Source organism: Aptenodytes forsteri, unplaced genomic scaffold (genome assembly GCF_000699145.1).
Source record: "Aptenodytes forsteri isolate BGI_AS27 unplaced genomic scaffold, ASM69914v1 Scaffold81, whole genome shotgun sequence".
NCBI classification, from domain to species: Eukaryota; Metazoa; Chordata; class Aves; order Sphenisciformes; family Spheniscidae; genus Aptenodytes; species Aptenodytes forsteri.
This window is the reverse complement of record NW_008795259.1, coordinates 5168141-5177555: the sequence shown is the minus strand read 5'-3', so window position 1 is coordinate 5177555 and position 9415 is coordinate 5168141. Positions and strand designations below refer to the sequence as shown.

The 9415-nt window shown below is 39.9% G+C and overlaps 1 protein-coding gene across 1 annotated transcript in view; it reads left to right on the top strand.

Moving 5' to 3' along the window:
* Nucleotides 1-9415, top strand: part of PHLPP1 (PH domain and leucine rich repeat protein phosphatase 1) — a 68024-nt gene that overhangs the window by 7279 nt on the left and 51330 nt on the right. The gene's annotated exons all lie outside the window — the stretch shown is intronic.

Sequence of the window (9415 nt, the reverse complement as noted above, 5' to 3'; positions counted from 1 at the left end):
GGTGTCTGCAGAGTTGTTTCTCTCACATATTCTCACTCCTCTTTCCCAGCTGCTATTGCGCTGCAGGTTTTTTCCCCCCCTTCTTAAATATGTTATCCCAGAGGCACTACCACCATTGCTGATGGACTTGGCCTTGGCCAGCAGCAGGTCCGTCTTGGAGCCATCTGGCACTGGCTCTATCAGACATGGGGGAGGCTTCTAGCAGCTTCTGACAGAAGCCACCCCTGTAGCCCCCCCCCGCTACTAAAACCTTGCCATGCAAACCCAATACAACATTATGTTTAAAAAGTGCTAAAAATAGCAAGAATAGCAAATTTAAGGGAGAAGGGTGTGCTGCCGTATTGGACTTACGCCTTTCATGTCAGCACAGAATGCTCTCTTCATACATTTATTTGCACCATGAAACTAGCAGAAAATAACAATGGATTTGAATTTAGTTTATATTATACGAGTAAGTAATGCAGGAGCCTCTGCAGCAGTAATCTCCATCTTTCCTCAACTTGTGTAGAGACCTACCTGGAGCAGAAGTGCAAAATTAACGTTTTAGGTTTTTTATCTCTAAAGTTACCTAGTTCTGACCAGCTGCCTCAGTCTTCTAGCTATTTTTTCAGTACAAGTTTGACAATTGTGTTCAGAGACTATGTTGTGAAGTGTGAGGCTGACCGTGTGAGGAGGATGAAGCTGATCTATGACTCTAGTAATACGATTTTTATTTCTGCTGAGGAAAAAAAGGTCCAAGTTCTGACTGCATACAAGCTTGGTGTTACAGACCATATTTATATAAATAAATTCTATAGAATTTAGAAATGAATTCCTGAACTTGATTGCAGTTATGCAAATATATTTCCAAAATAGGAGACCAAGATGATCAGCTTGTGCAAGTGTTTTACAGGAATGGTGCTGAGGAAATGCAGTGAGCAACAATTGAGTGTTACTGATTAGAGAAGTACCTGCTTTTCAGCTGTGCTTCATTCACCTTTGAGCTAGTGAAAGGTAATCAACTGTGGGACTGTCTTTTCCTTCAGCACAGAAGTTTCTGCTCATTAATTAAAGTGACGGGTAATAAGCCATATCCACTTGTGCATATAGCTTCATCTTTATTTCAGATACTGTCAGATGCTAACGTCTTGACGTTCTCATATCAGGCATGGTCAACCAGGAGAAAGACTAAAGTGCAGATTCCAACTTCAGTGTGGAAAACAGGCTTTGCAGAGCTTTTTAATACAAAATACGGCCTTCAGCCTGTAAAGAAGGCTTGAAGGCACTAGTTTCATGGTTAAATTAGCCGTACGTTGTACTTGCTTTGGCTTGCCCACTAGCCAATTGACCTGTTTCATATATGTTTATAGATACTATAATGAGCTGTAACGTCTTTACAGAGTTTATCACTGCAGGGATTTTTATTACCAAACCTCAGTTTTCTCTGGAGGCATTAAGGACAGGCTTTTCTAATGCTTACTGGTCAGAACCAGCTCAGAATACCTTCTTCCAAAGCCTTGACCACAGAGCAGTGCCAATGGCAAGTGTAGGGAAAAATCATATGCAAGGATGAAGTAGTTTATTCTAAGTTATTTGGGAAGTTACTTGTTATAGTGCTGCCAATTTACACTTTAGAGTCACTGGATGCAGTATCTCCTCTCCAGGTGTCTGTTCAGCCTCCTAAACAATGGCTATCCCTCTTCTGGAGGAAAACTGTAGAGAACTTTATCTTAGTTTCCGTGAGATCTGAATTTCTGGATGTGTATTTTTGCTTTTACCTTTCGCTATTGGTTATGACCTTTGATAATTCTACAGAGGATTGTTGTGTGCAACAAACTATTCGTGTTGCAGTTAGGAGTTTCTGACATTTTCTTATAACTTTGTAGTCTTAGTCTATGTGTTTGAATGTACCATTGTGATTCTGGGCTACCGTGTTTGTGTGCACGTTGGGGACAGGTTGGATGTCAGGGACGTGCTGGTCACTGAGAGGATGACCATGCAGTAGTTGGTTTGTTTCTTATGCCAGTAGTGCTTGGAGGCTTGAAAATGAGGCTCTATAATACTAGTATGACCTAAAAATGAGTTTAGTATAATGCGAACATCAGTGGCATCTTTTGAAAATAGCCTTTAACCAAATCCAAGGCTCTGCAAAAAGCTTGTTTTCTTTGAGGATAACAACTATCCAGGTTTCTTCAAATTTGTGAGACTAAGAAGTGTCATTAGCCTGTTTGCAACTGTTGATTCAACGTTGAATGAAGAAAAAAGAACCCTGAAAGATTTTCTCATTTTTCAGTGGGTTTTTTTTGAGCTGATCCTTACTTACAGGAAACGTGATGACTCTAAGTTTAGTACAAGGAAACCATTTTTTCCTCTAATACCATAAAATGACAATATTGAGATAATGCTTTCTCTAAAAATAGATCCCTAAAAATAAACCCACAGCTTCCTTTTAGCGGTGATTACAAGTATTTGAACATAAACAAACCTCTGGTTTCCATGTGGAACTTGACTTCCTTTTTTGTGTGTGTGTGTGAAATCTTCGATATTTGGAACCCTTGCTCTGCAGTCATACCTGGTCATTCTTGCTGTGGGTGGCTTCTTGTCATCGCAAGTCTGAAAGCAGAAGATTGGGCAAAGCAAACTTGAAGCCAGTTTTGTTTCTCTTTTGATGGTAACACTTGAAAGCGTTCCTCTTCTTCTTTCTCCACAAAACCTATTGTTTTGCATCTTTTGTTGTTAGAGGTTAGTTGATGTTTTGGAAATTAATTTCTGAGTGTGTTCCGTTGTAGTCTCTCCCTTAATGATTTGGGAGGGAAGCTTGGTGTTTCGGCTCAGCTGGTTAGTTTTCCATGTCAAAATAGTTCAGCTGTTTCCAAAGTGGTGTAATTGGTGACTTCAAGCTTTTCTCTTAATTTCTGTTCTAGCCAAACTATAGCTTCACTATTTTAATTTGTTTTTTCCTTGCTGAAATTTAGAGAGTCTGTGGTCCTTGTTTTGGACTTGCTGCCTTTAGTTAATAATACAGTAGTTATTGAAGTATTGCGGCCAAGAGTGAGAACAGAAAACTAGGTATCGCCCACACATCTAGAATAGCTTTCAAATAATGTGTTTTTGAAGCCTCTAAATCAGGTTCTGATATTATTGAAGCTGAATTTGTGCAGGTCTCGCATAAACACAGGAAAGCATCTCCATGGCTTACAGCTAGAAGCCCAGTGAGGTGTCGCAGATGTTACCTTGTAAGGTGTGTTCAATCCAGGAGGATCCCAAAGTGTTTTCAGTAATCTCTGGGGGTAGAGGGGTGGGAGCGAGTGGGGGAATGTAACTTTTCTCTTAATGAAGCTCAGGGGAACTAGGTGTCTGTGGTGAACAGATCCCGTGAGACTGGAGGGGGTTGCAGGGACTGACATACTGCACAGTACTTCAGTACGTATAAGGTGATAACTGAGTCAGTCTTGAAACTGAATGGCTGTAACACTGAGAGCCTTTCCAAGTAAAGTCTAGCAGGGAGGAAAAAAGGAGAGGAAGTATTAGCAAAAACTAATTTTAGGGACGTTTGGTCTCCTTAGGCTTCTTCTGTAGTCAGTGGGAGAAGGAGGAAGGTCTCCAGGGAGAAGAGGGAATGAGTGCTGGAGACCAGTTTTAGGCTCCAGGCCAGCAGAGCTATATTCATGACTGTTTGTATTATAAAACACTTGGGTCAGAAGACCTTTCTGAGTTACTGTGAAATAATGGCATGAAGAGAGTTCATCTCACTGTAGAATTAATCCATATGATGCAGCTGTGTTAGGAGAACCTAGGTCAGAAACTGAGGACCTAGCATAAGCTCTTATTTAAAAGAAACAAAACCCCACAACCCTCTCCATGTGGGACTGGGAAGACTCAGACAAATGAAGAACTATTGGAAGTCTCACTGGCAAGAGTCTGAAATCTATAGTAAATGCTGAAAGAAGGTCTTTGCTGGAGGGCTGCTCGTTGCGAAGTCTGTGTGCTGGCAGTACAGCAGCTTGTCTTGGTAAAAAATTAAATCTAACACAAGTTGTAAGAAGGAAAAAGGGGTATTTCTCAATTTTTGTGAGACTGTCACCTGTTTTGCAGTATTTACAGGTTAATTGTTTTCAGTCAAGCTGTTTTAAGGATGTTAATATTCCTTGCTCCACCAAATGGAGATTCACATGTCTGAATTATAAGTAGCTTAATGCTACAGCTATTTACTGTCCCTTAACTCCAGGTTGCATCTTAAGCCTTGTCCTTGCAGGCATCTTATCAGTGTGAACATCCCAGCGTGACAACCACCAAGGTAACAGTGTTGCTATCGTTCCCTGGGTAATGTTGATACCAGTACCTGACCTCTAAAAGAAGAGCACTTTTCCTCCTGGAGGAACAAAAATACTCATATTCTGGTAATGGCTTCAGATAGTACCAAACATTTCCAAATGACAGGTGATGAATGTCACTTTTTTTGACAAATTCTCTCTTTCAAGATCTTGATGCTAAACCTGGGACACTGACTTTCACATCTATGAAATTTCTTCTGGACTCCTATCATGAAGGGTAAAGGAGCGCAACTTCTGCTTCATTACCTCCACAGTTCCCCCTCCCCACACACATTTGCTACTACTGTTTTCAGTTAAGTCGTTACAGCTTTGCACGAGGGCCAAAAATAGAAGTGAGCTATTTCTGCATGCTATATAAATGTCTGTTCAGAGCTAAGGAGAGGAGAGCAGAGACAAGTTAAATAATCTTCGTGCCCCCGAGCCTTGCTGGCATGAGGCGTTTGTACCAGAGGCTTTTGGCTGCATTGCCCACAGAGGAGAGATGGGGCAAGAAGCACGTGCCCTTGTGAACGCTGCCATACCGGCGTGTGCTCCTGCCCTTCATCTTAGTAGGCAATTATGGCTCTTACCTATGGCATTGCCTGTTGGGTTTGTGAATCTGACTGACATGTTTTCAAGCTTCTGCTGAGTTTTATCTTTTCTTTGCAAGGCTCTTAGCTTGAGTGAGAATGCATCTAATTTAATGTTTGAAAGAAAACAAAAAGGAGAGGCCAGAAAAGCCATTACCTTTTCACCCTTTGGACAGCACCCATTTTAAAAACTGTCATTTAAAAATGAAAATATATGGCTTTAAAGCAAAAGAAAACCTTTTTTTTTTTTTGTTCTTATTTTCCATCCTCTTTCATTAAGGTTTTTGGCATTAGCTTGTTTACCAGTCTGAACATTTGCTCAGCTCTTGGCTGCAGCTGAGGGTACCGATGTGTTTCCTGGCTGTGGAGTTCAGCTCAGTGGAGGGAGGCCTCTGCCGAGCAGGGCTTTGATGTTCAAATAGAAAGGAGGATTAGGATTTGAAGCAAGGTTAGTTTTGAGGAGAACCTGTCTGCGCTAAGTGGTTAGTTTAGGTATTTCAAGCATACGTATCACTGTTTAGTTAAGCCTTATGCATGCATTGGTGGGATGTGATGATTATCAAACTGTTTAGAAACAAATCCTAAAGGAGAAAAATTACACTGCCTTTGCGTTAGCATGTCTACAGCAGGTGTAATTTAACATCATCGACTCAGTTCAAACAGACTGGGAATTTGGCTGCCTTTACTGTGTGGGCTGTTTAGTTATTTTAATTGTCTTCTGTTGAAGTCCTAAATAGTAATTTCTTATCTGAGTAGAGCTATAGGGAATGGGGTGAGGGTAAACAGGAAAAAGACATAATTACGTTGGTTTAAATTCACACCACAGGTCACACCAAAAGATGTCCTTGTGTAAACAAGGCTTGTGTTTGTCCGTACAGCTGGGTTCAGCTGTGTCCGTTGCTGACATCCATTGTCAGCAACAGATCATTTTTGTAGTATAGCCAAGGCTTTAAAACAAAGACGGTAATCAGTCTTGTTGCATAGCTCAGTGACAGAGGTGGCATTATACTGATGGACAAAGCAAAGTGGTTTTTTAGCCCTGTGTGGCAAGAAGAGGCAAGAATATTGGTTGATATGAGTATTTTTCTGTATTTCTATTGCCAGCTGCTAAAGATATACAGTGAACCCATACCATACTTTCATCAGTCTTGAAATATTGTTAAAAAAGAAAAAAAATTTTAAAAAAATCAGAACACCTCGATGAAATCTTTTTTCTTTAAGGTACTGCTGGCTTTTGTGAATCCTTGTTTATATTTTTAAGTACTATTCTGGCACAAGTAACGTGTTTAAAAATGAGTTTTCATATTTGGGAGACTCCTAGTTCTTTGCCACATGTGCAGGTCTTAGGTAGGGAGTAGCAGAAGGCATACTGCCCAAAGGAGGGAGAGAGCTCTCCGGCAGCATTATTTGTGGTGGTGTTCACAGAATAAAGCTGCATTTTATTGCTGCCGGGGGAAAATTAAAAGCACGATGACAGCTTTTTGGTGTTTACAGTGGGTAGATCCAGGGTTCTTTGTAGTAGATGTGCTATAGTTGTATACCAGTTCTTCAAAACTGCACTTCAGTATGCCATACTCACATGGAGACCGGAAAAAAAAAACCCAACAAACCCCAAACTTAAAACACTGTAGGCCAGGGCTGTGTAACTGATATTGCAACAGGAACTGGAGGAAAAAAGTGTTCCATTGGATGTTGTGGTTTGATGTTCAAAGTTGTGTTTGGCCTTATCCTGTTACTACTTCTCTAGTATTACAATGGGAGACATTGTAATACAATTGCAATACAATGATTGGCCATGAAGTGTTTAAAAATCATATTTAGGGAATGGAGAAAGCCACGTGTTTCATCTTGTTTCTTTGTGATGATTAAAAATCCCAGCTGAAAAGTACTTCAAAAAGTACAAGATCTTGCTAAGTGTTTAAGCTACACTGCTGCCCAAGTGTTACGTGTCCTGCTTCTCTGGCAAAGACAGGCATTGACTCTACAGCTTACGCTGTAGCTGCTGTAACTGAGAGGGTGTCACACACCGTCTTCCAAGAAGGTCATTACCCCAGTCATTACCTCCATGTTATTAGTACTGGAAATGCAACAGGGGTTTCATGTGAAAACAAGCGTTAAGGATGCATGCAGTTCAGGACATGAAGAGAAGGCATTCTAGAGGGGTTGCTCATGGCAATGGCTTCTTCTGCCTGAGGAGTCATGAACTGTCCTGATTGTGTTTTTTGGTTTTATACATGTAAATAAAGCATATAAAACAGTTACACTTTGAAGTTTTCCAAAAGAAAACACCAAATAAGCCACAATGAGCACTTGATGTGGGTTCCACATATATCTAGAAAGACTTTCCCTCTAGCATTGCTACCACACTGACTCTTCCATATTTTTATTGGAGCACAGGTCTGTTGAACCCAGCCCAGACAACTTGTTGGGGTATTTATTTACAGTGGAATGTCTTTGGGTTTTGGGTTTTTTTTTTCTATTCTAGTGGAAACCCTATTTCTGCAGATAATGTCCCTTCTTTCAGATGCTTTTTATTCTTTGACTATAAGAGATATTCTAGTCAGTGTTTTCTTACCCTTTATCAGTGTATCTCTGCAGTGATTCCCCATGGTGAGTCAAGGAAACCCAATGCTTTATTAAAACCTGTATCATCGTTTAGAAAAATGCTTTGCTCTTAATAAACAATAGCAAACACACACATGCAGAGTCTTACTGCATTTAAGTCAATTGAAGATGATTGCAAGATTCAAATATCCCTTTATTGTTCAGTTTGGGAACAATATCATTTCAGAATTTCGATACTCAACTTCAGAACAACTGATGAAAGTTTCTGGTGAACCAAATAAACTATTGTTAAGATGTTGTTTTCCTTTGTCACTCTTCTTTGTTTTTCATCTTGTTCCTCTATTCTCTAGGAATTTGTTACAGAACAGTATTGAGCAGTGAAAAGAGAAAAGTCTTTATCCCTGCCTGCGAGAATAACTGCGTTTGTTTATATGAGTATTCCTTGTAACAATTCAGATGTTAATTCTAAGAGTACTCTCTTGCTAACATAAAAAGACTTCAATAAAATTATAGCTGATTCCAGAACTAACACCTTTTAAAATGTGGTTTTAACTTTTACAGTTATCGCTGTGGTAGAGGCATTATTGAGTATATGTCAATTGCATGAAATTCTTTGTGTAACAAAGTGATTCCTTTAAAAAAAACCTAGCAAACAAAAAATAACCTGAACATACAACTTGTATAAACAAAATTACTTTTAACTAGATTTTTTCACAGGGCTTGATGATTTTAAGAAAGGATTTGCATCCTTTTTTTAGACAAGAGTAGAATTTGGATTTGTTGGTTACTTTTATCATGGTTCACACTCAGTGTTACCAGTTCTGGTACTTTAGATACTTTTAGCGTGACGTGCCTTGCTAAGCGCTGCTGGGTTGCATATTACTGTTCATATCACGTTCCAAACAAGTAGTTGAAGCACCAGTGTGTTTAAGTATTACACCTGAAATTACACATTCTCCTTTTTAGTTTAACCGGTGTCAGCGCTTTTTCATCTCTTGTGTTTTCAGTGTGATGAGAACTGTACTGTACTGGGCAGGTTCTGGCACCATAAATAGACTGAATACCTGGCTTTCAGAAATGACTGCTTAGAATAGCCTATGAATAATTTTTGTCTAATACTACAAGGGGGAGAAAAATAGTAGCTACAGTAACAAAAGGACTGAACTAATTGAGTAACAAAAATTTGAGCATTTTAATGGATGTGGGAGGACTGGATTATTAATGGTCACATTAGAGAAAAACACTGCACCGTCTGTTCCTCTCGAAGCTTATGGCTGTGTGTTTATAACAGAGATCACTTATCCTAGGGCCTGTGTAGCTTTCACTGGAGAGGAAAAAAAGGAAGAAAAAACTCCTTGGCCTTCCTTTCAGTTGCAAGCTACTTCGCTTACACCAGCAAAACATGATGTCTCTAGGTTCAGGGTACTTTATGGCAAGGGCTGTGTCTCTGCCCAGAAGGTTGGGTGGTGTCTCCTTCATCAGAGTTCAGAAGCTCTTACAGACTGTCACTGGGCATTGATTATGAGTTGTTGGGTTTTTTCTCTTTTTGTCCCTTAGATGTGGTGTTTGTACTTCCAGAATCCTAGCATGTGAGGCCAGTAAAAGTGCCAATGACAAAATGAAATGATAGCTTCTCTTGCAGTGAGCAGCTGACAGAACATGTAACCGTTTGAGCACTGTTTGTGCAGTCCCAGAAGTCTAAAATAGTGGTGAAGTTGTTTGCTTCTCCTCCTTTCATCTAAGCCATGCCTGCTCCAACAACACCTCTCATCCTTCTAGCATTTGACCCCTCCTCCTTGCCCACCATCCTCACTGCCTTGTACTACTCTGTGGTGGTGCTTTGTCATGTAGCTAGCTCCATGACTCTACTTTATGAAAGGATATTTTTAATACTATTGGACAGAAAATAGAAGAATTCTACATTGCAGTGTTGGTTTGGTTTTTTTTTTTTTTAAATAAAGACTAGTA